This window comes from Pituophis catenifer, unplaced genomic scaffold (genome assembly GCF_029215685.1).
Source record: "Pituophis catenifer annectens isolate HBS135680 unplaced genomic scaffold, rPitCat1.0.hap2 SCAF_2, whole genome shotgun sequence".
Taxonomy (NCBI): domain Eukaryota; kingdom Metazoa; phylum Chordata; class Lepidosauria; order Squamata; family Colubridae; genus Pituophis; species Pituophis catenifer.
Window position 1 is genome coordinate 185,753,723 of NW_027256882.1, and position 12,542 is coordinate 185,766,264.

The following is a 12,542-nucleotide window of genomic DNA, read 5'->3' on the forward strand; positions in this document are numbered from 1 at the left end:
TTCAATTTTGAAATGGAAGCTTTTCCTTAGGAGTTAGACCAAAGCTTTATCTCAGAATTGGCAGTAGGACTCAATTCATCCAGAAAACTTACCTTTGATACAGAGCTGAGATTTGCAAAAGAAACACATATTCATGGTCCACACAGTCTGAAAAGCACAAAACACATTCAATTTTCAAGTACGAGCTTTCCCTTAGGAGTTAGACCAAAGCTGTGTCTCAGAATTGGGAGTAGGACTCAAATCATCCAGAACCATAAGTTTTGACACAGAGCTCAGATTTGCAAAAGAAAAACATATTCATGGTCCACACAGTCTGAAAAGCACAAAACACATTCAATTTTCAAGTACGAGCTTTCCCTGAGGAGTTAGACCAAAGTGTATCTCAGAATTGGAAGTCGGACTCAATACAGCCAGAAAACGTAACTTTTGACATAGAGCTCAGATTTGCAGAAGAAACACATATTCATGGTCCACACAGTCTGAAAAGCACAAAACACATTCAATTTTGAAATGGAAGCTTTTCCTTAGGAGTTAGACCAAAGCTGTATCTCAGAATTGGGAGAAGGACTCAAATCAGCCAGAAACCATAAGTTTTGACACAGAGCTCATATTTGCAAAAGAAACACATATTCATGTTTCCCACTGTCTCAAAAGGACACAACACATTCAATTTAAAGGTAGGAGCTTTCCCTGACTACTTAGTCCAAAGCTATATTTCAGAATTGGCAGTAGGACTCAATTCAGCCAGAAAACTTAACTTTTGACACAGAGCTCAGATTTGCAAAAGAAACACATATTCATGGTCCACACAGTCTGAAAAGCACAAAACACATTCAATTTTCAAGTACGAGCTTTCCCTTAGGAGTTAGACCAAAGTGTATCTCAGAATTGGAAGTCGGACTCAATACAGCCAGAAAACGTAACTTTTGACATAGAGCTCAGATTTGCAGAAGAAACACATATTCATGGTCCACACAGTCTGAAAAGCACAAAACACATTCAATTTTGAAATGGAAGCTTTTCCTTAGGAGTTAGACCAAAGCTGTATCTCAGAATTGGCAGTAGGACTCAATTCATCCAGAAAACTTACCTTTGATACAGAGCTGAGATTTGCAAAAGAAACACATATTCATGGTCCACACAGTCTGAAAAGCACAAAACACATTCGATTTTCAAGTACGAGCTTTCCCTTAGGAGTTAGACCAAAGCTGTGTCTCAGAATTGGGAGTAGGACTCAAATCATCCAGAAACCATAAGTTTTGACACAGAGCTCAGATTTGCAAAAGAAACACATATTCATGGTCCACACAGTCTGAAAAGCACAAAACACAATCAATTTTCAAGTACGAGCTTTCCCTGAGGAGTTAGACCAAAGTGTATCTCAGAATTGGCAGTCGGACTCAATACAGCCAGAAAACGTAACTTTTGACATAGAGCTCAGATTTGCAAAAGAAACACATATTCATGGTGCACACAGTCTGAAAAGCACAAAACACATTCAATTTTCAAGTACGAGCTTTCCCTTAGGAGTTAGACCAAAGCTGCGTGTCAGAATTGGCAGTAGGACTAAATTCATCCAGAAAACTTACCTTTGATACAGAGCTCAGATTTGCAAAAGAAACACATATTCATGGTCCACACAGTCTGAAAAGCACAAAACACATTCAATTTTCAAGTACCAGCCTTCCCTGAGGAGATAGACCAAAGTGTATCTCAGAATTGGCAGTCGGACTCAATACAGCCAGAAAACGTAACTTTTGAAATAGAGCTCAGATTTGCAGAAGAAACACATATTCATGGTCCACACAGTCTGAAAAGCACAAAACACATTCAATTTTGAAATGGAAGCTTTTCCTTAGGAGTTAGACCAAAGCTGTATCTCAGAATTGGGAGTAGGACTCAAATCAGCCAGAAACCATAAGTTTTGACACAGAGCTCATATTTGCAAAAGAAACACATATTCATGTTTCCCACTGTCTCAAAAGGACACAACACATTCAATTTAAAGGTAGGAGCTTTCCCTGACTACTTAGTCCAAAGCTATATTTCAGAATTGGCAGTAGGACTCAATTCAGCCAGAAAACTTAACTTTTGACACAGAGGTCAGATTTGCAAAAGAAACACATATCCATGGTCCCCACAGTCTGAAAAGCACAAAACACATTCAATTTTCAAGTACGAGCTTTCCCTTAGGAGTTAGACCAAAGTGTATCTCAGAATTGGAAGTCGGACTCAATACAGCCAGAAAACGTAACTTTTGACATAGAGCTCAGATTTGCAGAAGAAACACATATTCATGGTCCACACAGTCTGAAAAGCACAAAACACATTCAATTTTGAAATGGAAGCTTTTCCTTAGGAGTTAGACCAAAGCTGTATCTCAGAATTGGCAGTAGGACTCAATTCATCCAGAAAACTTACCTTTGATACAGAGCTGAGATTTGCAAAAGAAACACATATTCATGGTCCACACAGTCTGAAAAGCACAAAACACATTCAATTTTCAAGTACGAGCTTTCCCTTAGGAGTTAGACCAAAGCTGTGTCTCAGAATTGGGAGTAGGACTCAAATCATCCAGAACCATAAGTTTTGACACAGAGCTCAGATTTGCAAAAGAAAAACATATTCATGGTCCACACAGTCTGAAAAGCACAAAACACATTCAATTTTCAAGTACGAGCTTTCCCTGAGGAGTTAGACCAAAGTGTATCTCAGAATTGGAAGTCGGACTCAATACAGCCAGAAAACGTAACTTTTGACATAGAGCTCAGATTTGCAGAAGAAACACATATTCATGGTCCACACAGTCTGAAAAGCACAAAACACATTCAATTTTGAAATGGAAGCTTTTCCTTAGGAGTTAGACCAAAGCTGTATCTCAGAATTGGGAGAAGGACTCAAATCAGCCAGAAACCATAAGTTTTGACACAGAGCTCATATTTGCAAAAGAAACACATATTCATGTTTCCCACTGTCTCAAAAGGACACAACACATTCAATTTAAAGGTAGGAGCTTTCCCTGACTACTTAGTCCAAAGCTATATTTCAGAATTGGCAGTAGGACTCAATTCAGCCAGAAAACTTAACTTTTGACACAGAGCTCAGATTTGCAAAAGAAACACATATTCATGGTCCACACAGTCTGAAAAGCACAAAACACATTCAATTTTCAAGTACGAGCTTTCCCTTAGGAGTTAGACCAAAGTGTATCTCAGAATTGGAAGTCGGACTCAATACAGCCAGAAAACGTAACTTTTGACATAGAGCTCAGATTTGCAGAAGAAACACATATTCATGGTCCACACAGTCTGAAAAGCACAAAACACATTCAATTTTGAAATGGAAGCTTTTCCTTAGGAGTTAGACCAAAGCTGTATCTCAGAATTGGCAGTAGGACTCAATTCATCCAGAAAACTTACCTTTGATACAGAGCTGAGATTTGCAAAAGAAACACATATTCATGGTCCACACAGTCTGAAAAGCACAAAACACATTCGATTTTCAAGTACGAGCTTTCCCTTAGGAGTTAGACCAAAGCTGTGTCTCAGAATTGGGAGTAGGACTCAAATCATCCAGAAACCATAAGTTTTGACACAGAGCTCAGATTTGCAAAAGAAACACATATTCATGGTCCACACAGTCTGAAAAGCACAAAACACAATCAATTTTCAAGTACGAGCTTTCCCTGAGGAGTTAGACCAAAGTGTATCTCAGAATTGGCAGTCGGACTCAATACAGCCAGAAAACGTAACTTTTGACATAGAGCTCAGATTTGCAAAAGAAACACATATTCATGGTGCACACAGTCTGAAAAGCACAAAACACATTCAATTTTCAAGTACGAGCTTTCCCTTAGGAGTTAGACCAAAGCTGCGTGTCAGAATTGGCAGTAGGACTAAATTCATCCAGAAAACTTACCTTTGATACAGAGCTCAGATTTGCAAAAGAAACACATATTCATGGTCCACACAGTCTGAAAAGCACAAAACACATTCAATTTTCAAGTACCAGCCTTCCCTGAGGAGATAGACCAAAGTGTATCTCAGAATTGGCAGTCGGACTCAATACAGCCAGAAAACGTAACTTTTGAAATAGAGCTCAGATTTGCAGAAGAAACACATATTCATGGTCCACACAGTCTGAAAAGCACAAAACACATTCAATTTTGAAATGGAAGCTTTTCCTTAGGAGTTAGACCAAAGCTGTATCTCAGAATTGGGAGTAGGACTCAAATCAGCCAGAAACCATAAGTTTTGACACAGAGCTCATATTTGCAAAAGAAACACATATTCATGTTTCCCACTGTCTCAAAAGGACACAACACATTCAATTTAAAGGTAGGAGCTTTCCCTGACTACTTAGTCCAAAGCTATATTTCAGAATTGGCAGTAGGACTCAATTCAGCCAGAAAACTTAACTTTTGACACAGAGGTCAGATTTGCAAAAGAAACACATATCCATGGTCCCCACAGTCTGAAAAGCACAAAACACATTCAATTTTCAAGTACGAGCTTTCCCTTAGGAGTTAGACCAAAGTGTATCTCAGAATTGGAAGTCGGACTCAATACAGCCAGAAAACGTAACTTTTGACATAGAGCTCAGATTTGCAGAAGAAACACATATTCATGGTCCACACAGTCTGAAAAGCACAAAACACATTCAATTTTGAAATGGAAGCTTTTCCTTAGGAGTTAGACCAAAGCTGTATCTCAGAATTGGCAGTAGGACTCAATTCATCCAGAAAACTTACCTTTGATACAGAGCTGAGATTTGCAAAAGAAACACATATTCATGGTCCACACAGTCTGAAAAGCACAAAACACATTCAATTTTCAAGTACGAGCTTTCCCTTAGGAGTTAGACCAAAGCTGTGTCTCAGAATTGGGAGTAGGACTCAAATCATCCAGAACCATAAGTTTTGACACAGAGCTCAGATTTGCAAAAGAAAAACATATTCATGGTCCACACAGTCTGAAAAGCACAAAACACATTCAATTTTCAAGTACGAGCTTTCCCTGAGGAGTTAGACCAAAGTGTATCTCAGAATTGGCAGTCGGACTCAAGACAGCCAGAAAACGTAACTTTTGACATAGAGCTCAGATTTGTAGAAGAAACACATATTCATGGTCCACACAGTCTGAAAAGCACAAAACACATTCAATTTTCAAGTACGAGCTTTCCCTTAGGAGTTAGACCAAAGTGTATCTCAGAATTGGAAGTCGGACTCAATACAGCCAGAAAACGTAACTTTTGACATAGAGCTCAGATTTGCAGAAGAAACACATATTCATGGTCCACACAGTCTGAAAAGCACAAAACACATTCAATTTTGAAATGGAAGCTTTTCCTTAGGAGTTAGACCAAAGCTGTATCTCAGAATTGGGAGAAGGACTCAAATCAGCCAGAAACCATAAGTTTTGACACAGAGCTCATATTTGCAAAAGAAACACATATTCATGTTTCCCACTGTCTCAAAAGGACACAACACATTCAATTTAAAGGTAGGAGCTTTCCCTGACTACTTAGTCCAAAGCTATATTTCAGAATTGGCAGTAGGACTCAATTCAGCCAGAAAACTTAACTTTTGACACAGAGCTCAGATTTGCAAAAGAAACACATATTCATGGTCCACACAGTCTGAAAAGCACAAAACACATTCAATTTTCAAGTACGAGCTTTCCCTTAGGAGTTAGACCAAAGTGTATCTCAGAATTGGAAGTCGGACTCAATACAGCCAGAAAACGTAACTTTTGACATAGAGCTCAGATTTGCAGAAGAAACACATATTCATGGTCCACACAGTCTGAAAAGCACAAAACACATTCAATTTTGAAATGGAAGCTTTTCCTTAGGAGTTAGACCAAAGCTGTATCTCAGAATTGGCAGTAGGACTCAATTCATCCAGAAAACTTACCTTTGATACAGAGCTGAGATTTGCAAAAGAAACACATATTCATGGTCCACACAGTCTGAAAAGCACAAAACACATTCGATTTTCAAGTACGAGCTTTCCCTTAGGAGTTAGACCAAAGCTGTGTCTCAGAATTGGGAGTAGGACTCAAATCATCCAGAAACCATAAGTTTTGACACAGAGCTCAGATTTGCAAAAGAAACACATATTCATGGTCCACACAGTCTGAAAAGCACAAAACACAATCAATTTTCAAGTACGAGCTTTCCCTGAGGAGTTAGACCAAAGTGTATCTCAGAATTGGCAGTCGGACTCAATACAGCCAGAAAACGTAACTTTTGACATAGAGCTCAGATTTGCAAAAGAAACACATATTCATGGTGCACACAGTCTGAAAAGCACAAAACACATTCAATTTTCAAGTACGAGCTTTCCCTTAGGAGTTAGACCAAAGCTGCGTGTCAGAATTGGCAGTAGGACTCAATTCATCCAGAAAACTTACCTTTGATACAGAGCTCAGATTTGCAAAAGAAACACATATTAATGGTCCACACAGTCTGAAAAGCACAAAACACATTCAATTTTCAAGTACGAGCTTTCCCTTAGGAGTTAGACCAAAGCTGTGTCTCAGAATTGGGAGCAGGACTCAAATCAGCCAGAAACCATAAGTTTTGACACAGAGCTCAGATTTGCAAAAGAAACACATATTCATGTTTCCCACTGTCTCAAAAGGACACAACACATTCAATTTAAAGGTAGGAGCTTTCCCTGACTACTTAGTCCAAAGCTATATTTCAGAATTGGCAGTAGGACTCAATTCAGCCAGAAAACGTAACTTTTGACAAAGAGCTCAGATTTGCAGAAGAAACACATATTCATGGTCCACACAGTCTGAAAAGCACAAAACACATTCAATTTTCAAGTACGAGCTTTCCCTTAGGAGTTAGACCAAAGTGTATCTCAGAATTGGAAGTCGGACTCAATACAGCCAGAAAACGTAACTTTTGACATAGAGCTCAGATTTGCAGAAGAAACACATATTCATGGTCCAAACAGTCTGAAAAGCACAAAACACATTCAATTTTGAAATGGAAGCTTTTCCTTAGGAGTTAGACCAAAGCTGTATCTCAGAATTGGCAGTAGGACTCAATTCATCCAGAAAACTTACCTTTGATACAGAGCTGAGATTTGCAAAAGAAACACATATTCATGGTCCACACAGTCTGAAAAGCAAAAAACACATTCAATTTTCAAGTACGAGCTTTCCCTTAGGAGTTAGACCAAAGCTGTGTCTCAGAATTGGGAGTAGGACTCAAATCATCCAGAACCATAAGTTTTGACACAGAGCTCAGATTTGCAAAAGAAAAACATATTCATGGTCCACACAGTCTGAAAAGCACAAAACACATTCAATTTTCAAGTACGAGCTTTCCCTGAGGAGTTAGACCAAAGTGTATCTCAGAATTGGCAGTCGGACTCAAAACAGCCAGAAAACGTAACTTTTGACATAGAGCTCAGATGTGCAAAAGAAACACATAGACATGGTCCACACAGTCTGAAAAGCACAAAACACATTCAATTTTCAAGTACGAGCTTTCCCTTAGGTGTTAGACCAAAGCTGCGTCTCAGAATTGGGAGTAGGACTCAATTCATCCAGAAAACTTACCTTTGATACAGAGCTCAGATTTGCAAAAGAAACACATATTCATGGTCCACACAGTCTGAAAAGCACAAAACACATTCAATTTTCAAGTACGAGCTTTCCCTGAGGAGTTAGACCAAAGTGTATCTCAGAATTGGCAGTCGGACTCAAGACAGCCAGAAAACGTAACTTTTGACATAGAGCTCAGATTTGTAGAAGAAACACATATTCATGGTCCACACAGTCTGAAAAGCACAAAACACATTCAATTTTGAAATGGATGTTTTTCCTTAGGAGTTAGACCAAAGTTGTATCTCAGAATTGGCAGTAGGACTCAATTCATCCAGAAAACTTACCTTTGATACAGAGCTCAGATTTGCAAAAGAAACAGATATTCATGGTCCACACAGTCTGAAAAGCACAAAACACATTCAATTTTCAAGTACGAGCTTTCCCTTACGAGTTAGACCAAAGCTGCGTCTCAGAACTAGGAGTAGGACTCAATTCATCCAGAAAACTTACCTTTGATACAGAGCTCAGATTTGCAAAAGAAACACATATTCATGGTCCACACAGTCTGAAAAGCACAAAACACATTCAATTTTCAAGTACGAGCTTTCCCTGAGGAGTTAGACCAAAGTGTATCTCAGAATTGGCAGTCGGACTCAAGACAGCCAGAAAACGTAACTTTTGACATAGAGCTCAGATTTGTAGAAGAAACACATATTCATGGTCCACACAGTCTGAAAAGCACAAAACACATTCAATTTTGAAATGGAAGCTTTTCCTTAGGAGTTAGACCAAAACTGTATCTCAGAATTGGCAGTAGGACTCAATTCATCCAGAAAACTTACCTTTGATACAGAGCTCAGATTTTCAAAGAAACACATATTAATGGTCCACACAGTCTGAAAAGCACAAAACACATTCAATTTTCAAGTACGAGCTTTCCCTTAGGAGTTAGACCAAAGCTGTGTCTCAGAATTGGGAGTAGGACTCAAATCAGCCAGAAACCATAAGTTTTGACACAGAGCTCAGATTTGCAAAAGAAACACATATTCATGTTTCCCACTGTCTCAAAAGGACACAACACATTCAATTTAAAGGTAGGAGCTTTCCCTGTGTACTTAGTCCAAAGCTATATTTCAGAACTGGCAGTAGGACTCAATTCAGCCAGAAAACTTAACTTTTGACACAGAGCTCAGATTTGCAAAAGAAACACATATTCATGGTCCACACAGTCTGAAAAGCACAAAACACATTCAATTTTCAAGTACGAGCTTTCCCTGAGGAGTTAGACCAAAGTGTATCTCAGAATTGGCAGTCGGACTCAATACAGCCAGAAAACGTAACTTTTGACATAGAGCTCAGATTTGCAGAAGAAACACATATTCATGGTCCACACAGTCTGAAAAGCACAAAACACATTCAATTTTGAAATGGAAGCTTTTCCTTAGGAGTTAGACCAAAACTGTATCTCAGAATTGGCAGTAGGACTCAATTCATCCAGAAAACTTACCTTTGATACAGAGCTCAGATTTTCAAAGAAACACATATTAATGGTCCACACAGTCTGAAAAGCACAAAACACATTCAATTTTCAAGTACGAGCTTTCCCTTAGGAGTTAGACCAAAGCTGTGTCTCAGAATTGGGAGTAGGACTCAAATCAGCCAGAAACCATAAGTTTTGACACAGAGCTCAGATTTGCAAAAGAAACACATATTCATGTTTCCCACTGTCTCAAAAGGACACAACACATTCAATTTAAAGGTAGGAGCTTTCCCTGACTACTTAGTCCAAAGCTATATTTCAGAACTGGCAGTAGGACTCAATTCAGCCAGAAAACTTAACTTTTGACACAGAGCTCAGGTTTGCAAAAGAAACACATATTCATGGTCCACACAGTCTGAAAAGCACAAAACACATTCAATTTTGAAATGGAAGCTTTTCCTTAGGAGTTAGACCAAAGCTGTATCTCAGAATTGGCAGTAGGACTCAATTCATCCAGAAAACTTACCTTTGATACAGAGCTCAGATTTGCAAACGAAACACATATTCATGGTCCACACAGTCTGAAAAGCACAAAACACATTCAATTTTCAAGTACGAGCGTTCCCTTAGGAGTTAGACCAAAGCTGTGTCTCAGAATTGGGAGTAGGACTCAAATCAGCCAGAAACCATAAGTTTTGACACAGAGCTCAGATTTGCAAAAGAAACACATATTCATGGTCCACACAGTCTGAAAAGCACAAAACACATTCAATTTTCAACTACGAGCTTTCCCTGAGGAGTTAGACCAAAGTGTATCTCAGAATTGGCAGTCGGACTCAATACAGCCAGAAAACGTAACTTTTGACATAGAGCTCAGATTTGCAAAAGAAACACATATTCATGGTGCACACAGTCTGAAAAGCACAAAACACATTCAATTTTCAAGTACGAGCTTTCCCTTAGGAGTTAGACCAAAGCTGCGTCTCAGAATTGGCAGTAGGACTCAATTCATCCAGAAAACTTACCTTTGATACAGAGCTCAGATTTGCAAAAGAAACACATATTAATGGTCCACACAGTCTGAAAAGCACAAAACACATTCAATTTTCAAGTACGAGCTTTCCCTTAGGAGTTAGACCAAAGCTGTGTCTCAGAATTGGGAGCAGGACTCAAATCAGCCAGAAACCATAAGTTTTGACACAGAGCTCAGATTTGCAAAAGAAACACATATTCATGTTTCCCACTGTCTCAAAAGGACACAACACATTCAATTTAAAGGTAGGAGCTTTCCCTGACTACTTAGTCCAAAGCTATATTTCAGAATTGGCAGTAGGACTCAATTCAGCCAGAAAACTTAACTTTTGACACAGAGCTCAGATTTGCAAAAGAAACACATATTCATGGTCCACACAGTCTGAAAAGCACAAAACACATTCAATTTTCAAGTACGAGCTTTCCCTGAGGAGTTAGACCAAAGTGTATCTCAGAATTGGCAGTAGGACTCAATTCAGCGAGAAAACGTAACTTTTGACAAAGAGCTCAGATTTGCAGAAGAAACACATATTCATGGTCCACACAGTCTGAAAAGCACAAAACACATTCAATTTTGAAATGGAAGCTTTTCCTTAGGAGTTAGACCAAAGCTGTATCTCAGAATTGGCAGTAGGACTCAATTCATCCAGAAAACTTACCTTAGATACAGAGCTGAGATTTGCAAAAGAAACACATATTCATGGTCCACACAGTCTGAAAAGCACAAAACACATTCAATTTTCAAGTACGAGCTTTCCCTTAGGAGTTAGACCAAACTGTGTCTCAGAATTGGGAGCAGGACTCAAATCAGCCAGAAACCATAAGTTTTGACACAGAGCTCAGATTTGCAAAAAAATACATATTCATGTTTCCCACTGTCTCAAAAGGACACAACACATTCAATTTAAAGGTAGGAGCTTTCCCTGACTACTTAGTCCAAAGCTATATTTCAGAACTGGCAGTAGGACTCAATTCAGCCAGAAAACTTAACTTTTGACACAGAGCTCAGGTTTGCAAAAGAAACACATATGCATGGTCCACACAGTCTGAAAAGCACAAAACACATTCAATTTTGAAATGGAAGCTTTTCCTTAGGAGTTAGACCAAAGCTATATTTCAGAACTGGCAGTAGGACTCAATTCAGCCAGAAAACTTAACTTTTGACACAGAGCTCAGGTTTGCAGAAGAAACACATATTCATGGTCCACACAGTCTGAAAAGCACAAAACACATTCAATTTTGAAATGGAAGCTTTTCCTTAGGAGTTAGACCAAAGCTGTATCTCAGAATTGGGAGTAGGACTCAAATCAGCCAGAAACCATAAGTTTTGACACAGAGCTCATATTTGCAAAAGAAACACATATTCATGTTTCCCACTGTCTCAAAAGGACACAACACATTCAATTTAAAGGTAGGAGCTTTCCCTGACTACTTAGTCCAAAGCTATATTTCAGAATTGGCAGTAGGACTCAATTCAGCCAGAAAACTTAACTTTTGACACAGAGGTCAGATTTGCAAAAGAAACACATATCCATGGTCCACACAGTCTGAAAAGCACAAAACACATTCAATTTTCAAGTACGAGCTTTCCCTTAGGAGTTAGACCAAAGTGTATCTCAGAATTGGAAGTCGGACTCAATACAGCCAGAAAACGTAACTTTTGACATAGAGCTCAGATTTGCAGAAGAAACACATATTCATGGTCCACACAGTCTGAAAAGCACAAAACACATTCAATATTCAAGTACGAGCTTTCCCTTAGGAGTTAGACCAAAGTGTATCTCAGAATTGGCAGTAGGACTCAATTCATCCAGAAAACTTACCTTTGATACAGAGCTGAGATTTGCAAAAGAAACACATATTCATGGTCCACACAGTCTGAAAAGCACAAAACACATTCAATTTTCAAGTACGAGCTTTCCCTTAGGAGTTAGACCAAAGCTGTGTCTCAGAATTGGGAGTAGGACTCAACTCATCCAGAACCATAAGTTTTGACACAGAGCTCAGATTTGCAAAAGAAAAACATATTCATGGTCCACACAGTCTGAAAAGCACAAAACACATTCAATTTTCAAGTACGAGCTTTCCCTTAGGAGTTAGACCAAAGCTGCGTCTCAGAACTAGGAGTAGGACTCAATTCATCCAGAAAACTTACCTTTGATACAGAGCTCAGATTTGCAAAAGAAACACATATTCATGGTCCACACAGTCTGAAAAGCACAAAACACATTCAATTTTCAAGTACGAGCTTTCCCTGAGGAGTTAGACCAAAGTGTATCTCAGAATTGGCAGTCGGACTCAAGACAGCCAGAAAACGTAACTTTTGACATAGAGCTCAGATTTGTAGAAGAAACACATATTCATGGTCCACACAGTCTGAAAAGCACAAAACACATTCAATTTTGAAATGGATGTTTTTCCTTAGGAGTTAGACCAAAGTTGTATCTCAGAATTGGCAGTAGGAC